This window comes from Stegodyphus dumicola, chromosome 10, assembly GCF_044657685.1.
Source record: "Stegodyphus dumicola isolate Sdum_Otavi_A_Nest chromosome 10, ASM4465768v1".
Lineage (NCBI taxonomy): Eukaryota > Metazoa > Arthropoda > Arachnida > Araneae > Eresidae > Stegodyphus > Stegodyphus dumicola.
Genome location: NC_140777.1, coordinates 83534077 through 83554501, shown reverse-complemented (window position 1 = coordinate 83554501; position 20425 = coordinate 83534077).

Below are 20425 nucleotides of genomic sequence, written 5' to 3'. Positions count from 1 at the left end.
CTTTCAGCGTGATAACGCATGGAATGTTATTTCTTTTTGTAATGTTTAGAATGCTAAATAAATAAGTTCGTTGTTAATTAAAAAGGTTTTCTCTACTAAATATATTACCATTCGTCCGAAGTTATTAAATAAGTCAAGAAATTGATTAATTTCTAATAACTGGCGTCCGGTGACAGGGCGGAATGGCTATTTGAAGAAAACGAAACATCGATTTCGTATTGGAATTTATAAAGTGAGTTTATGATTTATTTGATTATATCCTTTATTATTTGATTATATTGGGCATATTGAATTTAAAATCATGGAATTTTTATTACGAAAGCGTAAGCCTCTAAGGCAATCGTTTACGATTACTGCCAGTGCGTTCGATGCTGAAATTCTAAAGCCTGACGTGGAGGTTAATCAACTTTAAGTATTGAGTTCACAGTTGGAAGAAAAATTTAAGAGATTAGATGAAGTTCAATCACAAATTTCCGAACTTTTGTTGAAAAGTGAAAACGAAAGTGAATATTTAGCTGATTTTGACACGAATGAAACATATCGTGATAAATATATCAGTTTAAAAATAAAAGTAGAAAACAAAATGGTGAATTCCACTCCTGTAATTACACCTGGAATTTTAGAAAATTCCATGAAAAGGAACTTTAAATTACCAAAGTTGGAGCTTCAAAAATTTAATGGGAAGACCCGGAAGGCCGATGCTATTCGCAACAGTGGTGCGATTAGTCGCTTGAGCTATTCGCACCAACATTAATCACGCATGCGTATTGAGTTGTCGGATCCGTCATTTGAACCCGATCGAAAAGAACGGACTCTACGTACCCGAAATGCCTAAGTGTTGTAGTGAATCTTTTTTTTAAAAAAGGCGGGTTACTACCTTAGCGTACTTCATCATTTTTTAAGCGTTGGCGACATTCAAAAGTTTAGAAAGGAAAATAGATTCCTTTGGTGCTACTTTGGTAGACGGTTGCACGGATTTTTGGCGATTTACGTTGGCGCCATTTCTACAAACGTCAGCCATCTTGAAAAACGCTGTTTCTACGCATAGTAAAGTATTCGAAACTTTAAAAAAATAAATATCGTTAAAAGTAATGGATTAATTTTTTTGTTGAGAATGTCGTTTTTTAAGATGGCAGGCAAGTGTAAATAAATACATTTACTATGAGTATAAAATACTAAAGTAAGGTTATTATTACTTTCATATAGCAAAGAAGAGAATAAAAACACCGCTATAAAAACATTGTGCCAACGTTTAATTAGATTAAAATATTACTGAAATTGAATATCGAAATAAAAAACATCATCCAACATTTAAAAGAATTAGAATATTATTAAATTTAAATACTTTAAAATACGTTATATAAAATATAATATATATATTATATAGAATAAATACATTTACTACGAGTATAAAATACTAAAGAAAGGTTAAATTATTACTTTCATATAGCACAGAAATAGAATAAAAATACCACTATAAGAACATTGCGCCAACGTTTAATTGGATTAAAATATTACGTAAATTGAATATCGAATTAAAAACCATCATACCAACGTTTAAAAGAATTAAAATATTACTTAAATTAAATACTTTAAAATAAGTAAATAAGAACGCTTCGTACACTAGAGCTAAAATGACAGCAATTGGTTTATTGTCGGTAAAAAAGGAGGAATGTCTAATAATTTTCTTACCGTTACAGCGGTTATTTCTTCCAACATGACCACAATATCATATACGGCCGTCTCAGAATCGGCTCTTCTAACGATCTTCATCTGTGATCTACATTTTCGCACTTCATTGAAGAAGCAATTAGCGACATTTCCTCCAAAAATTTAAAATAAATTTCCTCTGACCCTTGTAAGAATTTATAAATAAATCTTTGATTAGGAAAGCCAGGCTGGCGAAAACAAGGTCTCAAAGGACAATTTTTTGATTCCGAAACCAAAAATTCTTGGTGCTTATCAAAAACATTCATCTTTGAAGGAGACATTTTTGAAGGAATTCGAAGATATGAATTAAATTTTAAAATGGCGCGGTAATGCACAAATTTTCAGCAACCTATCAGGGAGCTGATTACAGCTCATTAATGCACAAATGTTCTATAACCAATCAGAGAGCTTATTATATCACGCCTAGAATTAAAATTATTTAAATAATCATACATAATAAAATCATTTTAAAAAAGAAATGCAAAATTAAATTGTATTTTAATATTTAACAGCCATAAATAATGTTTAAAACATTAGATTAAATTTATAAATATTAAAAGCAATTACTTTTAAAGTAAGGTGACGTCACTGATTACATCATCCACAGCATAAAATTTCATAAAATATGATAAAGAATAAAATTTTTATTTCAAATAAAAATGCAAAATTAAATTGATTTTTAATATTTAGAAGCCATAAATAATATTTAAAACACGGAATTTATGCATAATAACACGCATTATTTTTTAAATAAAATGTCAACAAAGTATCGGTTACCATAAATAACGTATCCAGCAATGGGTTTACCATAAGTCGTATTACTCGCCAAAAAAATTGCCCAAAACTCGCCAAAATCCGTGCAACCGTCTACCAAAGTAGCACCATTCCTTTTCTTTTAAATTTTAAAAGAAGCAACACATTTCCTTTTATTAAAGTATATATAAAAAAGGGCAGATTTTTATGTTCACAACGTTTATCGTTTTCCTGAACGGTTGGAATAGTTTAAATTTGGGGGGGGGGAATCTTGTTTACATTTTTTATACTACTTAGAATACATTTAGCTTCAAAGAAGTGTTTTGCCCAATCAAGACTTTAATTCATTCCTCTTTGAAAATTGTGTGAGGAAAGATAATAAAAATTAGACAGAAGATTTCTGTGTAGAAAATTTAGACATGAAATAAGTTAAAGCGATTACATCAACTAATAAATTAAATTGAAACAAATAATGGGATGTAATTTAAAAGACAGAAATAATTTAATGTAAGATATTTAGATTTAAAAATTTGCACACACAAATGATTCATCAGATTTTATAAGGTTTTATTTCATAAATAACTTTGATTTTGAAATATAAACATATGTGGACACTGAAAAAGTGATGAATATATAAGAATATTGTAATGTTTAGTAAGTTTTCTTATTTAATAATAAATTCTGACAGTCTTATGCTATAAGACTAGGGTCTAATTTTGCACAAAAATTTCTCAGTTAAATAAAAGAATTTAAGTAATTTCTGTAGCCTTTTTGTCTAGATATTAAAGATTTTTTAACTAATTAAACGTCCTCGCTTGCAATTAGAACCATCATTAAATCCCTATTTTATCTAATCATTTCCTGAACATTATCATGTATACAGATTGACCTCCTCTTTGTAACTGATAATTATTACTTGGAAATTATTCTCTTGCTGGTGAACTATTAACAATCCTTTCTATTGCTGAGTTAGGGTGAACAACCTTCGGTCTCGCTACCGCCTGCTTTACGGAATTCGGCGTAAAATGCTGGTACATGAACTCATTGTGCGCATGCGCGAACGTAGGTGGTGTGAATAGCGTTTTAGCTATTCGCACCGTCGGTGCGATTAGCCATTGCGGACCCGAAATTGGTTAGGATTTGGGGGACAGTTTAAGAAGTTCGACGAAGATGTAAATATAAATGACGATGATAAATTTCAGTACCTATTGCAGGCAACGGTCGTTGGATCCCCAGCGAGAGAGCTCACAGATAGTTATCCTCCCTCAGTAGCGAATTATAAAGAAGCTATCAAGCAGCTAAAATCTCGATTTGCATAGACGAATTACTGGTAGAAATCTATATTCGCGAATTATTAAAGTTGGTTTTGGCTCAAGCTAGCAAAAAAGGAAATATGACTCTATCCAACTTATGTAATAAGTTAGAGACGCAACTCAGAGCTTTGGAGACGTTGGGGTAAAAGGTGAGATTTATGCAGCTATGTTGTATCCCCTTGTAGAGTCTTCACTACCTGAAGAAATTCTGAGGGCATGGGAGCGATCTCACCAGCGTAGGGAAAGCGCTGCACACACTGAAAATTTGAAAAATTTATTTCATTTTATCCGAATTGAAGTTGAAAGTGAAGAGCGCCTTCAGTTGGTCCGTACAAGTTTTTCTACTCCAGACAAATTTGACTCGGCTACAGCAGTGTGTATTTATGCAGGAGATTCAAAGAAGAAACAGCTTAATTTTTGTGTTTGCTGTGACAAGGAAACACATAATTCTTATGAGTGCTTTAAGCTGCACAGCCTGTCATTGGAAGATAAGAAAAATTTAGTAAGAAAGTAAAAAGCTTGTTTTAACTGCCTAAAAATTGGGCATGCTGCCGAAAAGTGTAACAGTTCTGTGAAATGCCTATTTTGCAACAAACGTCATGTAACGGTGATGTGCAGAGAACTAAAAGGTTCTCGAAATTCAAAAAAGGAAGCACCTAAAGCAGCTAACGAAACGAGTGAGACTTTATTGTCTAACCAAAAACTGCAAACAACTCTTCTACAAACTATTATGGTGAAGATTGTCCATAATGGAAAAAAGGAACTTGTGAGAATGCTTTTTGACAGTGGGTTACAAAGATCTTACTTACGGAAAGACATAATAAAGAGACTAGATTTAGTCCCATTAGATCAAGAGATTTTAAACCACAATTTGTTTGGTGAAGTTGAAACTGAATCTCAGGTACACGGTATTTTTGATATCGAAATACAAGGAACAGAAAATAAATTCAAATACGAATTATCGGATTTAGATAAAGACAAAACTTGTGGATACATTCCTAGAGTGAAACTCAAACATATATGTTCGCTACTTCGAGAAGATAAAATCAAAATCAGTGATTCTGGTAGAGATACACCAGATATCGGATTGTTAATAGGAGCCGACTATTTCGGACTGTTGATGACGAATAATTGACAAAAACCTTATTGCCATTGAAACAAAATTGAGTTGGACCCTACAAGGCCCAGTGCAAAGTCATAATACCTTGCTTGATACCTTCAGACTTTGTTATTTGGATCTCACAGAACTATGGAATTTAGAGACAATTGGCATAAAAGATCCGGCGGAAGTGAAGACTAAGGAGAATTTAGACAATGAAACGATCAAATTTTTCCTACAGAACATAATCGAAGTAACCGAAGGCAATAGGTATGAAATCTGTTTGCCTTGGAAGGATAGTCATCGGATTCTTGAAGATAATAAAGATAAAGCGGAAAAAAAGACTTTTCGCCAATACACGAAGACTGCAGAAGATGGGATTTTTCGAAGAATATGATGGTATTATTAAAGGCTGGCACGAGGAAGGTATAAATAGCTCCGAATAATAGTGATACTGGTCACTATTTATCTCATCAAGCAGTAATCAAGGATTCCAGTCTGACTACGAAAGTGCGACCTGTATTCGATGCGTCATTGAAGGATGAAACTGGGAATTCCTTGAATGCTTACCTTGAAAGGGGGCCGAATTTAATAAAAAGGCTTCCAAAACTTTTGATACAATTCCGGCAACATGCAATTGGTGTTATTGCCGATATAAGGAAAGCATTCTTACAAATCAATTTGTGTGCCAGAGACAGAGACTGTTTGCAATTTCTGTGGTGGAAAGATTCAAACAAAACCGAGATTGTTACCTACAGACACTGTCGTGGCGTGTTAGGCATTTCTTCGAGTCCATTCCTGTTGGGAGCAACGATTTCTTACCATTTGGATAATGCTCCACAAGATTTAAGAGGAACGGCATTTTAGATTGAAGAAATCCTTTTATGTCGACAATTGTATAGCTAGTTTCGAAACCGAAGAAGAAGTAGTCAAGTTCAAAAAGAGTACCAAACTCTAATGTTTTCAGCAGGTGCCTTAGAGGGTGGACTGCTGCACCATTCAAAGATAGAAACATGACTTCCTATCAGAAGATCATTCCAATTATGGGACTCTCATGGGACACCGAGAATGCTGAAATCTATTGCAATTTAACCCCTTTGACATTTTTGGAGAGTGCCCACACGAAACGATGTCTTCTGTCAGTCTCACAGAGGATATTCGACCCCCATCGGATTTACAAGTCCAGTCACGTTAATTCCAAAACTCATTCTGCAAAAAACATGGAAGATGAAACTTTCCTGGGATGAAAATCTTCCACAAGGTATAGAAAGAGAATTTCAGGCTTGGCTCAAAAGACTACACTTCTTGAATTATTGTATAATTTCAAGAAGACTTGTGATTGGACCCTTCGATGACTGCTCTTTCTACATTGTTTTAGTGATGCTAGTAAGGTATCTTATGCAGCATGCATTTTCTTACGTGCATATTTTGAGGGCAAAACTTCAGTACAATTGGTATTATTTAAATCAAGAGTAGCGCCTGCCAAAGAAGTAACTATTCTCAGATTATAGTTGCTTGGAGCACTTATAGGTACTCGGCTGTACCGTCAAGTCATTGACGCTCTTAAATTGACAAAGTGCCAAGTGTACCTTTCGAGTGACTCGTCTGTAGGTCTGACATGGATCAAAAAAGACTCCCACTGGAGTGTTTTTGTGGCAAATCGTGTAGCTGAAATAAGGAGATGCAAAACTCCGAACGACTGGCATTATGTACCAAGCTCAACCAATCCAGCTGATCTTCCCTCTATGGGTGCGATGCCAAAATGTTGCTACAGAGCAGATGGTAGGAGGGACCGGATTGCCTTAAACAAGACCCGGATAAATCGCCTCTCTCTGAAGAATCAGAACTAGAAACTGATGAACTGAGTAGAGAATACGTTGCAATTTCCGAAAATTGAAATTGCAAGGTGGGAGGATGTTCAGGAACGTGCACGAAATCAATTAATACACAGTAATTTAATATGTTCATTATAATGAAGATTTTTTGTGGCAACAGTGATGTTGTTTTATATAGGTTTTCAGCGTTATAACGCATGGAATGTTATTTCTTTTTGTAAAGTTTAGAATGCTAAATAAATAAGTTCGTTGTTAATTAAAAAGGTTTTCTCTGCTAAATATATTACCATTCGTCCGAAGTTATTAAATAAGTCAAGAAACTGATTAATTTCTAACAGTGTGTGTATATGTGTCCAAATACTATTTTTAGCTCTGTCCGAAATTTTCTTGATTTTCATGATCAGTGTTGCAGTTTGTGCATTGCTCTATCTTCTCAAGTTCCGATAATGTCAGCATTTCCGCGTACAATCTAGCTCGACCAAGGCCAACTAGATATTTAGTTGGCTTTGGTACAGTCCACTTCCTGTCAAGTTACATGTCACATGACGTTTTTCATCTTTACCTGAATCTCTCTGCCACTCAAATCTCGCTTCATTATTGATACTTTCCAAATTTTCATAATTTATTTCTTCTTTCTTCATTTTGCAAATATTTTGTAAACGATTTGTTTTGGCATTTTATGCAATGCATTTTTTTTATATTACAGAGATATCAGAGGTGTAAAAGATATAATTAAACCACTGTGGCTGCGAACAAGTAAATAATGAAATACATTCCGTAGGAGAAGAAGAGGAAGAATGACTTTGTTTGTTAACTTTAGGCTATACGTAAGTAACGTGATCTCAGAAGTTCTATAAATTGTTTATTTACATTAGCTAGACATAAGTAACATGATCTGTGAAGTCATCGGAATGTATCTCATTGCTATAGCAATTCATTTAAGAATAGTACAGAAAGAAGTGAGTGGGACCCTATTTCACTACTGGATGTACAGATATAATTCCATAGCCCTAAATGTGTTGCACGGCACCAATTTTGCTGGAAAACACCCTGGACTATTAATATGGGGATCTTCCATCACCGAAAATCCTCTTGACTTTCAGCTTGCCAATATCTTAAGTGACCTTTGCCATACAGACATAATATCCTTACAAACATCTATGTCTTCTCCGGGATTCAAACTGAGGCCTAGCGATATGGCAGACAGTATTGCTAACCCCTGTACAAATCAGGAAGATCACAGCAACAAATGATCAGGTTGTAGCGATATCGAGAGCCACCCAACTCTCGCAAAATTTGAAAGAGTTAGAATTCTTAACCTAGCGGATGGGAGTTTTTCTGCGCTAGTGGTAGAGAATTCAACTCTCACAAAACAGACCCAGGATCGAATCCCACCCGTGTTCTGCAGCACCTCTCATTGGTGCTAATAGATGGCGACACGAGTAAGCAGCTATATACTCGTCGCCTCTCACACCGCGTGATCACTACATTGGCGACCCGGAAAACTACACAAACACTTCCCTCCATTGAGGACAAATGATGAACTACGTCACACATTCAAAAGACGCTCCTTCACACACGCTCCACCCCAGAACATAATGGCGACTCACATATCAACAGACGGGGTTTCTCAACCATGCTCCACCAAACATCATCCAACTGGGCATGTCCCCGCGGATCCAACTGCGCATGTTCCCACGCCGCAATCACCACCTATCAAAGGCAACAATCAATCAATTACATCAATGCATTGGAATCGCAATCACGCCCGGAAACCGGCCTTCTACTCATATCGTATCAGAAATGCTTGGGAGGGGACTGTGTAGCTGTCTCGAGAGCTATTCAACTCTCGAAAAATTTGAAAGACTTGGGATTTTTTAGCCTAGTGCACGGGAGCTATTTTGCACTAGTGGTAGAGAATTCGATTCGCATGAGAACTAACCAGGGTCGAATCCAACTCGTGCGCTGCAGCACTTCTCACTGGTGCTAATAGATGGCGACATGAGCAAGCAACTACATATCCGAGACCTCTCCATGAAGTGAGTTTAATTATTTAGCAACAATGAGCAACACTAATGAAACTAGAATAAGAACGTTCTTTTCTTAGTGAAGACTTACAGTAATAAATGTCAATAAAACTAACATACGCGACAGTAAAATAAATTTTTTAAAGTTAGGGTTAAAACTTTTGGCAGTTTCTTTGATTAAGATTTGAAAGATTCGAATGATAGAAAAAGCGTTAAAATTCGATTTTTTCTGAATTCAAATCTTTAGTGGGATCTGAGGGTTCGAATATCAAATTTTAGAGAAAGCAAATTAAAATATGTAATACAGTTCCAAATTAAATGAATTACTTAGCGCAAGGTTTCAGCATATTGTCCCTTGTGGTGATTGTAGTGGAAGATAATATTTTTCCTCAAAAATCCCAAAATAATTGACATTTTATTTTAGAAACGTTTTCTTCTTTCGATTAACGTGTATATGAGCCAGTTTTCCTTAGAAAAAAGGTTCGAAAATAGGAAGGCTTCCATTCCTTTAAGGCTTCCGTGTGCTTTGCCATAGTCAAACAGAGAAAAGAACCTTTCTTGAGTAGTTAGTTCTGCACGGAGCTCGTTGCACCGTTTCACTTATTTCATTCTATTCAGAGGAATTAAAGATGAATTTTAAAGAAAATTCTTTTCATATGAATTAAAGAAAAAATACTGAATCTATTTTTTGAACTAGTAATTTATTCTTCATTCAATGAAAGGCTATTTACGTTACGTTGCTTACAAAATTCATTCTGATTTGCTCATTCGATTTTAGCTTACTTTCGCTAAAACCACTCGGGGATTATTAAAGAGGGTAGCGCAAGGATGTCAAACTCGCGACCCACAACAAATATTTTTGCGGCCCGGCCAATATATCGGCAAATAATAATATATAATAATAAAATAACATATCGACGAAGAAAAAAAAATGAAATGTTTACTGCTAAGTAATTAACGATAATTTATTCAGTGCTGTTAGATTACTCACAGCGAGCTGACACACACACTACTTAAATTACAAATGCGTGCGAGTAGCTTGCGTTCAGCTACCTTCGGCTTTTGGGGGACACGTGCACTCAGAACTTGTACGAATCCCCCGATAGCCGAATGTGGCCGAACTCATGGTCTCAGTTTTCCAATCACAGTTTTCTACGATATATTGGTGCATGCATGTGCATGCACTTTGCTTTATTATTAATTATTACTTAATTCATATTGTTACGGATTTCATAGTTATTTATTTATTTAGTTTTTTTATTTAGAATTGTAATTAGATTTGCTTCATGTTGCCTTAGCAACGCAGACGATTTTTGAAAAGACAGCTGCGTTGGAAGGTTAAAAATAGAACAGCGCGTGCATTTAATACCTAATAAATAAATATCTCGTAATTGCTGTTGCCATCCACAAAAATCGAGATATTTATAGATGTTTCCAGTATATTCGAGAAATTAATTATAAAGCTTATAAAAGCTGAGAACAAACAACTCATCTCAGTAGTAGCTGTAGTTCTAGCGAACTGTTTGTTTACTTAATGCTGTGATTGATTTGTAGCGATTTCGCTGTGAGATAGAATTAGTTTCTCTGTTTTGAATTGATTTTTGCTAAACTTTTGACATTTTGTGATATTGTTAGAATATTTTTGAAGAAATATTTCAGCATTTTGATTTATCTCTTGTGGAAAGAATAAATTTTTGTTAACTTTTTAACGTTAACCGTGTTTATTCCAGCCCTTTGTATTCAGTATGTCTATATCAAAACCAAGTGGTAGTAAAATTAAACGAAAAATCGCTGACGAACATAGAATATTCCAAGTAAAATGGGAATTAGAATATTTTTGCTGTGAAATAAAAGATAAAATAATCTGCTTGATATGTAATAGTACTATTAATGTACCAAAGTTATATAATATTAAACGTCATTACGAACAACACAAATCGAAATATAACAATCACGAAGGATGAGAGAAGAAAAGTTGAAAGAGCTCAAGTTAGGAGTGAAAAAGCAACAGTCCATGTTTAGTAAAGTATTGCAAGAAAGAGAAGCGGTGGTACATGCAAGCTACATCTTGTCCGAGTTGATAGCTAAACATTCGAAGCCTTTTACTGACGGTGATTTCATCAAGGAATGCCTAATGAAAGCTGGAGAAATTGTTTGTCCTGAAAATGTGAAGGCTTTTCAATCAATTTCATTGTCTCGAAATACTGTTGCGGAAAGAGTTACTGATTTAGCCGCGAATTTAAGTGATCAGATAAAAGCAAAATCATCTAGTTTCGAAAGTTTTTCCATTGCCTGTGACGAGAGCACGGACATTAGTGGCAAAGCTCAATTAGCAGTGTTTCTTCGTTCTTGTGACAAGAATTTTAACATTTTTGAGGAATTACTGGAACTAATACCGATGCCTGGTACTACCACAGGAGAAGATATATTTACTTGTGTTTTTGGACTTTTGCAGAAATACAATTTACCTTTCGCAAAATTAATTTCTGTAGCTACAGATGGCGCTCCATCAATGACCGGGAAAAACAAGGGCTTCGTAGCATTACTAAGAAAAAAAACTTAGTGAAATTCACGGTTCAAACATTCATCATATGCATTGTATTATACATAAAGAAGTTCTATGCACGAAAGTAATAAATATGGAGAATGTTTTGTCATATATAAAAAAAGTTATAAATTTTATAAGATCTCGAGGTTTAAATCAGCGTCAATTCACTGCTTTCTTAAGTGAGTTAGATAGTGAATATTCGGGTTTGTCCTACTATACCGAGGTACGTTGGTTATCTTGCTCCAAGATTCTCAAACAATTCTGGGATTTGAAAGAAGAAATATGTCAGTTTTTAAAAACGAAAAATCAAGACGTAAGTTTGTTTTACGATCCAATATGGATACAAGATTTATCTTTCTTGGTTGATATAACCACACACTTAACCGATTTAAATTTATCGTTACAAGGAAAAGATCATATCATTACGAACATGTTTGACATAATTAAAGTATTCAAATGTCAACTAGTTCTTTTGGAAAAACAACTTAAAAATGAAGATTTGACGCATTTCCCGACGTGCAGCATGAACAAATCAAGTTTAGATGATACTTGTTCGTATCAAAAATACGCAGAAAAATTGCAAATTTAACAACTGAATTTGAAACGAGGTTTAATGATTTTAGTTCCCTAGAAGACAATTTTTTTTTGTTTTCTTCGATTTTCTCAATAAGTATTGACTCAGTACCCAGCCATATGCAAATGGAGGTGATCGAGATTCAATGCAACTCAAATTTGAAAGCAATATTCATTGAAGTGGGCGTGCCTGAATTTTACAAATATTTACCAGCCAGGTTTGAAAATACTCGAAAATTCGCACATGAAATTATTTCCATGTTTGGTAGCACTTATCAGTGCGAGCAGTTATTTTCAGTCATGAAAGGTAATAAGTCTCCTATTAGAAACCGTATTAATGATGCTCACCTTGGGTTAGCGTTGAAAGTTATCACTGCAAACAAAATTTCTCCTGAAATAGGAAAGATAATAGCAGAGAAGAGATATAAAGTATCAGGAACGTAAACATTAAATTTTTCGTTTCTATATAAATATATATATATATGTTTATTATTGTATTATTCGAAATAAATCTACGTTTCTATGAATATTGATTTTTTTTTTCGGCCCGCCTAAAGTTAAACCTTGTTTGTTTGGCCCAAGTGCACCTATGAGTTTGACATCCCTGGGGTAGCGGAAAGAAATTTCAGACTAAAAAAAGAAATAATTTTCAGTTGTGAAACATGCAACTGAATCAAATTTGCATATCATGGGAACAATCTTTCCTGAATACAGAGCCTGAAAATAGAAGTTTTTATTTAAAATTATATGTAACCATATGAGTTGTATAAAATATCCTAAATTGTCATTAATTTACTTTAAACTTTTCTCTTCATTATTTTAAAAACGATATTAATATGGAATTGCACTTTTTAGAAAAATTTAGTTCTCAAAATTTTCTGAATCCTAACATGCTGCTCCTACTATCATGAAGTTTGGTCACCTCTGTTCTAGTCTGACTCTCCTGATCTATGCTGTTAGAAATTACAAGACTCCACCTAGATCTGAAAAGCTATTGTACGAAATGTAATAGTGTTCGCGGCTCTTTTCTAGGGTTTTTATATTAGACAGACTTAATCCGAAACCAATACTGAGAATAATATGATTGCTAACTGGTCGAAACCTGCTGAATTAGGGAATGTTTAATGAAAAATTTTTTATGCATAAAAACGAACTCCCAGTCAATCTTACACAAAAACTGCAGTCATAAAGAGCAGAAAATAAATAAGCAAAAATATGTACGCCACACAAAATATAAGTAACTGTGTGGTATACATGTTTGCGTAGAAAGCAGTGTATCGCACTTCTGCTCCATTAATCGCAAATAGTCACAAACATCTCAGATCTGCATCCTGAAAGGTATTTCTCCCGCCTTCTTAGCATGCCTTCGTGTTGTAGTGGTCAGCACACTCGGCTCGTATTCGAGAGGTCCGTGGTTCGAGTCCCGGCGAGGGCATTGCTCATTTTTCCCATCTCCTGCTTCACAAAAAACTAATGTCTCTACAAAGTATTTGGCTGCCCATGGTACGTCAGAAATGATCAACTCTCGAGGATCTGGGTGTTACCCAGCTACGTGCCACTATCATTTTATAGCACATTATAATTTTTATTCAAGAACAAGGAAAAATAACAATAGCATAATCCCAATGTATCACTATAACTATTGCTCTGTAGAAAATATCAAAACACCTATGGCCATTCTTAATAACTTAACCTAGAGGCCATGACACTTATGCAACTGTTTGACATTTACCTTTCTATATTAATGAATTTTCCCATTCCTATTCTGATCCTATTTACCTTTTCAACTCATTCTTTCTGTATCATGATATTCAAATGTTCTACGTAAAGTGTGTTTTTATAATAAAATGCTTACATCTCTCGAACGAATTGAACTCTTTTACCAAAAAACTATTGACTACTGAACTGTACCTCACCAACTCGTTCAGCTTTTTATTTCGTCGTATTCTACAAACTTTTATAATGCTACTGAGCTCTCATAGTAGTGAATTAATTTTGAATTTAGGGTTTTGTATAAAATTTCCAGCCAGTTAGAAAAAATACGATTAACATCTTTCACGAGTATAAGTGTGCCTGGACTGGTATATGTTTGTGGCCTCGACGGGTATGTGTTTGTGCCTTGACAGCACTGAAATACACTGATTTCTTTCAGGTTTTGCATTTATTTTTTCCGCATCTGAGATTATTGTAGCTTTTTTCTGATTTAATCACCTTGAAAATAAATTTTTTATTTGTTTTGAATCATCTTTTCAGGTGTATCTGCTTTTGACAAAAAATATGAAAAAACAAGGTTATATGCATTTGCGAGTTTTATGCATTCCCTTGGCTTCTGGACTTGAGCAGCTCTGATTGGGTACTAGTTAATTGCTGGGTTACCTCAAATTTCATGGCGTGCACTAGAGCGCTTTTTAAATCTTTAACATCCTCCATTCGTAAAGCTTTCTGTATTTCAGGATCCCAGATGCCGTCGATAAAGTATTGCAGGGACAGGATTTCTATTGTTTCTGTCGAGCACTCCGAAAAGGCGAAACGAGACAGCCTTTCAACACCTGTGGCGAGCCACTAGAGTGTTTCTGTTGGCTTCTGTTGACGGGATTTTAATTGAAGCCTGCTGTAGCCTTTTAAACATTTCTTGCTGAAGCGCAACTCCAACGCGCCGGATAGAGCTTCGAAGTCTAATCTCTGTTTTTCGGGAAGAGTCTGCAGGATATCCGTTGCGTCTGCTCTCAGAGAAGCGGCGAGAGGACAGGCCTTAGCTTGGGAATCCCATCCGTTCGCATCTGCCACTATAGAAAATTGCGTTTTATAGACTTGGCAAGAGGGCTTCCCATCATACGTAGATAACTTCAGTGAGGGACGAGCAAGCATAGGTAAGAATTTAAAACCATCGGAATTGTTCACTGCCATCACTACCAATTTCTGTAAAGTATCAATTTCTTTGGCAAGTGCAGAAACCCTGTCATGAATTTGTTCGATTTGGTGCTGAACGGCAGAAACTATTTCTTCAATTTGTTGCTCCACCGCAGAAATTCTTTCTTGAATTTCCATAACTTTGTCTTCAAACGTATCTATTCTTCCTTCCATAGCCTTGAACTTGTTTACTATTACTCAGGTAATTTTTCTATTCATTTTCTCTTGACCTACTTCAAACTTTTCCCGAACTGCCTTTATCTCGTGTTTAACTGATTCTTGACCAGCTTTAATTTCTCCTTTAAAGGATGATTGGACAGCTTCCATCTTTTCTTGCAATGCAGCAAATGCAGTAATCAACTGCCTTAATTGTTCTTCCATCGCTCGAGTTATTGGCGTTAAAAATCCCACTTCTAACACAAAGTGTTGCGTGTGTACGGGTTCGTTATGAATTGTATGCACAAGTCCGATGAGAAATGCATACAATTTATTTCTATCACAACAAATAAAACAAAATGCTTAAATTTCCACAAATATTCGTACAATATCCCAAAATCTCACAGTAATTATCTAAAAACTACTAAAATCGTTCAACAGAACTAATTCAAAATATAGAAAGCTAGTCCGATTTCACCGCAATTCGCTACAGTAAACATTAGCAGTTTTCTAAACAATACTGAGCTGAAGTGTTCTTTCGCTGGCTTTTATAGCTTTTTAAATCGGCCGCAGTAGATTGTTCTAGAAGTTTCTCGAAATCAAAAAGATATATTTATTAAATGTTAAATGTACGCGCTCTTGTATTTTTAATTTTCCGGCTTAGCTTTCTCTCAATATTTGTTACGCGCTGCGCTGAACGGGATTAAAACAATTTAATTTATAATGCTGCTAACATTAGTTATTTAAATACCAAATCCGTAACAATATACACCGCTGGCCTTTAATTTGCAACACCAGGAAGGAATAATCTGACGAACGTCTAAATTACATGACAGGAAGAAGAGTTTGGGATATGCAAATGATTAGAATTTCAGAGCATTGAGATTGACTCAGGAGAGAGAAACGACATTTAGAGCACTTCATAAAAGAAAAATTGTGTAGCACATTTCCCATTCGGAAAGCGCTTTGTAAGTTCGGGGTTTGCTCAGAATATCGGGTCCGTCACACTTAGCCGACGAGACACCACAACCGACAGGACATTTAGCCGACACATATTTAGTCGACACGGACACTTAGCCGACAGGTCATTTAGCCGACATCGACAGTCAACCTACAAAGACAGTTAGCCAACAGGAAATTTAGCCGACACGGACAGTTAGCCGACAGGACAGTTAGCCGACACGGACACTTAGCCGACAGGACATTTAGCCGACACAGAGAGTTAGCCATTAGGACATTTAGGTACGGGACATTTGACTGTCAAGACATTTAGTCATTACAAAAATTCTTGACTTCTCCATAAGTTCAATATTTAGGTAATTTTTTTCACCTATCAATAAAATTCATTTTTCGTTTTTTAAATAACCCGTATGTGTTTTTAATTTTTGTGTAATTTAGCATAGTTTGATATATATATATATATATCGTGCTGTTTGGTGTATATTGGCCAAATTGAAAAAGCGTTGAAATTTCTCGTCAGGGAATATAAATTAATTTTCGAAAGAAAAAAAGAATATTGTTTTAGCTAAGTACGACGGTCACTTAGTTGCATTTTAATATTGGATCTGCAAAAATTGTCTGTAAAGCTTCTTCGTTTAATCAGTTGGGTTCCTTTAAACACTTTCACATCATTAATAAGTTTTCTTTTTAGTTAATGATATTAATAATTTTCCAATCTCGCTCTTCTTAATGCTTTCAAATTTCTAATACATTTTCATTTCATTACTATTTTACATTATTATTTTATCGTTACTATTTTATATATTAAGTAAAACGGTCACTGTTTCTGTTAGGCCTAGCAGCGGCCGAGCGGTGAAATCTCTGAGCACTGGTATTTCGGTCTGAATTCCGGATATCGCGAACGGACTGGCTGCATGGGTGTTTTCGTGGTTTTCCCCATGTGTAACGTGTATACGAGGAATTTTCCTTTGAAAGTCCTTCACGAAGGTATCCCTCCCCTTAGGCACATAGCCCTCTGGCTTTGTTGTAATACATAAACCAAACGAAACTAAACCTACTTCTGTTAGGTGGCCACGAAGCACGAATTCCTTGGCCGGAGCCCTATCCCAGATTACTAAATATACGATGCCTAACGTGTAAATAGCATTTCATTATAAAAAATAGTAGTCTCAGTGTGACGAGGAGTAGGGCGAATCACTTTACATCCTGACAGGGAAAGGAAATTTCGTTAGTGGAAGGAGCCAAACGAATTTATATGGGAATGAGTGTAGCATGATCTGTTGAGCAAAGTAGTAATAAAATGTGAAAGTTTTAGAAATCGGAAAGCATTGGGAAGAGCGAGACTCATTGTCAGCTAAATGTCCTTCCGGCCAAGTATTCTTGTCGGCTAAATGTGCTGTCGGCTAAGTGTCCGTGTCGGCTAAATGTCCTGTCGGCTAAGTTTCCGCGTCGGCTAAGCGTACATGGCGGCTAAGGTTCCGTGTCGGCTAAATGTCCTGTCGGCTAACTGGTGTCGGTTAAGTATCTCGTCGGCTAAGTGTCCGCGACAGCAGAATATCGTGTTATGCCTCCATTAATAAGAAGAAATGCTCACCAGCAAGTGTCGGAATTCGATAGAGGCAGGATCGTTGCCTATCGTGTAAATTATCGCTCCGTAATATCGCTTGTCTCACTGGTCGACATCCAACCACTGTCATGCGAGTATGGAATCAATGGGTTGCTGAGGGTCATACTGAACAGCACGCAGAATCTCAATGCTCTTCCATGACTAACGCCCGAGAGGACAAACATATTGTGAGGTTAGCCCTGCAAAGCTGTACAGCCACATCATGCATCATTAGTCAGGAAATGGACATGTTTGCAGCACGCCCAGTATCCGCTCGTACGGTGCGTCGACGTTTGCAGCAGCCTGGACTATCAGCACGGCGACCATTACGTCGTCTTCACGTGACAATGCTGCATAGAGAGAGACGGGGACTCTGGTGCTCAAACGACAAAGTTGGATACAGGTGTGGCACAATGTCATCTTTTCAGATGAGTCTCTGTCCTACGTGCAGAATTCTGATGGCCGTATACGTGTTTGTAGTGTCCGAGGAGACCGCATGTTCGTCGTCTGCTTGCATTCGATATAGGCATAGCGGCCCTGCACACGGCGTGATGGCATTTGCCGCCATTGGGTACACGACACGCACACCTGTGATTCTGATGGACGGTAATTTGAACGCCCGGAGCGGTTGATTTCTGACGTCTTACGTCCAGTGGTTGGGCCTTATGTTCGAGGCCTGCCAAACACCATCATCCAACAAGATAATGCAAGACTGCATGTTGCACTTCGTGTTCTGACCTTCCTATATACCCAGAATATTCGATTGTTGCCCTGGCTTGCACAGTATCTAGATCTGTCACCCATTGAAAACATCTGTTTATGGAATACTGGGAGACTGGCCCGCCACCCCTCTCCAACTAATACGATTGATGAAGTGTGGCATAGACTTGAAGCAGCATGGAATGAAATGCCCGTTTCTGTCATCCAATCCCAATTCGACTCCATGCCTAACTGGATATTGTCGTTTTGGCTTCCAGGGGCGGCAGATGTTTCCACTAATTTTGTCCCCCCGTAAACCCCCCAAACTGCTTACAAATTTAATAGTTTTGTCTTCATACCATACTGTTTACGTACAATAAATACCTTTTTGTATTTACTTTCCTTCATGGTGTGGCAATTTTGATGGCCAGCAGTGCATATAAATCAGATGAATAAAAAATCCAAATAAAAAGTCAATAAGGGTTAAAATAGACAACTTAATAAAAGCATACCGGGTAATGTTTTTTTTATTAAATTTCTCAAATGGAACCAAAAAATTAAACAAAAAAGATTGCCAGTCAGAAAAGAAAGATGAGAAGGATAACGTTCTTATTATAGAAAGTAAAGAAAAGTAAGAAAATTATCTGGCTAAGCTTCGTATTTTTTTTTAATCAGGGAAGCATAAATTAGTGGAAAAGTTCACAATCAAAATTGCAATCTAGTTTCGAGAGTAACAGAGTAAAAATAGAGGGAAATTTAATTACAATAAATATAAAACAAAGCACAAAGTTATTTTGCATCTAATCAGATCCAAGGAATTGGAAAGAAAACCAGATAAGGAATTAAAAAGTATCAGGATGAAATGAACTCAGTGAACTGCGAAATCTGTTATAGAGGAACTAAAGTAAAAATGCATAGAGGTAAATAAACATTTTGAATGAGTATATGCAAATGAAACCAGAAACAAAAGTTAGGGAAAAAAGTGTAATAATACTAAATACTTCGTTCTAGTGAAGCAGATAAGATAAGCTCCATGATAATTAAACAAATGCGTTGCAATTTAAAACGCTTGTAAAAGCACTTACTTATAGATTGATTTTTGGCATTAAAGTGGAATTTTTTTAGTCTTTAATTTATCTTTCATGCGATCTGGCAAATGGCCAGTTTCTAGAGGGATGCCATTCGACATTGCATAATATCTTTAGTGTTGTAACCAAAGGGCTTATGATAGATGAAGTAAGCGTGACGTCTCAAAAATGAAACCAGGGAAATGTCAGCAACGTGACATCAAGCCTTATCATGGCCGCCATACAGCGTTAGGGTAATACTACGAAACACTTTGTTAAATAAAATTACACCGAATTTAAAAGCAAATATGCAAGCTCAGAAAAACGTCTTTAGGCATAATTTGCATAAAATACCATTGAAATTTCTACTGATCTTTACTGATGTTTTACCATACATAGATTTGTGTTCCAGTTAGCATTTTAACATTATTATATAGCTAGATTTTACTAAATCTGAAAGAGTTATTTCCAGTTATTGTGATTTTTGTAAATATTAAATATAAGTATTAAAATTAGAACAAGAGACTTATAAGCGTTCAATGATGAATAGCGAACATGTAGACAACGCCAATTAGAACGTAAACAAACCAACCAAGTCAGCTTATGGCAGCGGCCATAATAAGTCGTGACGTCATAGGGTGACTTTCATGGCTTCATTTTCATTGCCCGGGACGCATATTTCACAAGTGCACATCAGCGTAGCCACTGAGGGAGGGGTTTCGAAAATGGACCAATGAGCTGCTATTTCTCTTGTGACGCTAAATCTTCGTGCATGTGAGCATATGTTGTTTACGTTATAATTTGAATTTGTTTCGCAGTTATAAATATATGGCGTAACAGTGGAAAATCTCGTAGTGCTTACATTTTCTGAGTTTGATTAATCACTGACATTTCACTTTCGCGATTTTTTTTATTTTATTTTTTCACGCATAATATTCGGATTGATGTTCACGGCATATTATGTGGATTAAGAAAATTCAAGTGTATATATATATATATTTTTAATTGAGCTGAGAATGACTGAAAGTGTTACAATGAATCTAGTGTTTTCTTATTTCAGTCTTTTGATTTTTAAAGTGTAAGATTCAGAATACATATGATCTGATTATATCCATTGTTAACATTAAAAATTATAAGTGAATAAATTGAATATACTCGTTGTGAATACG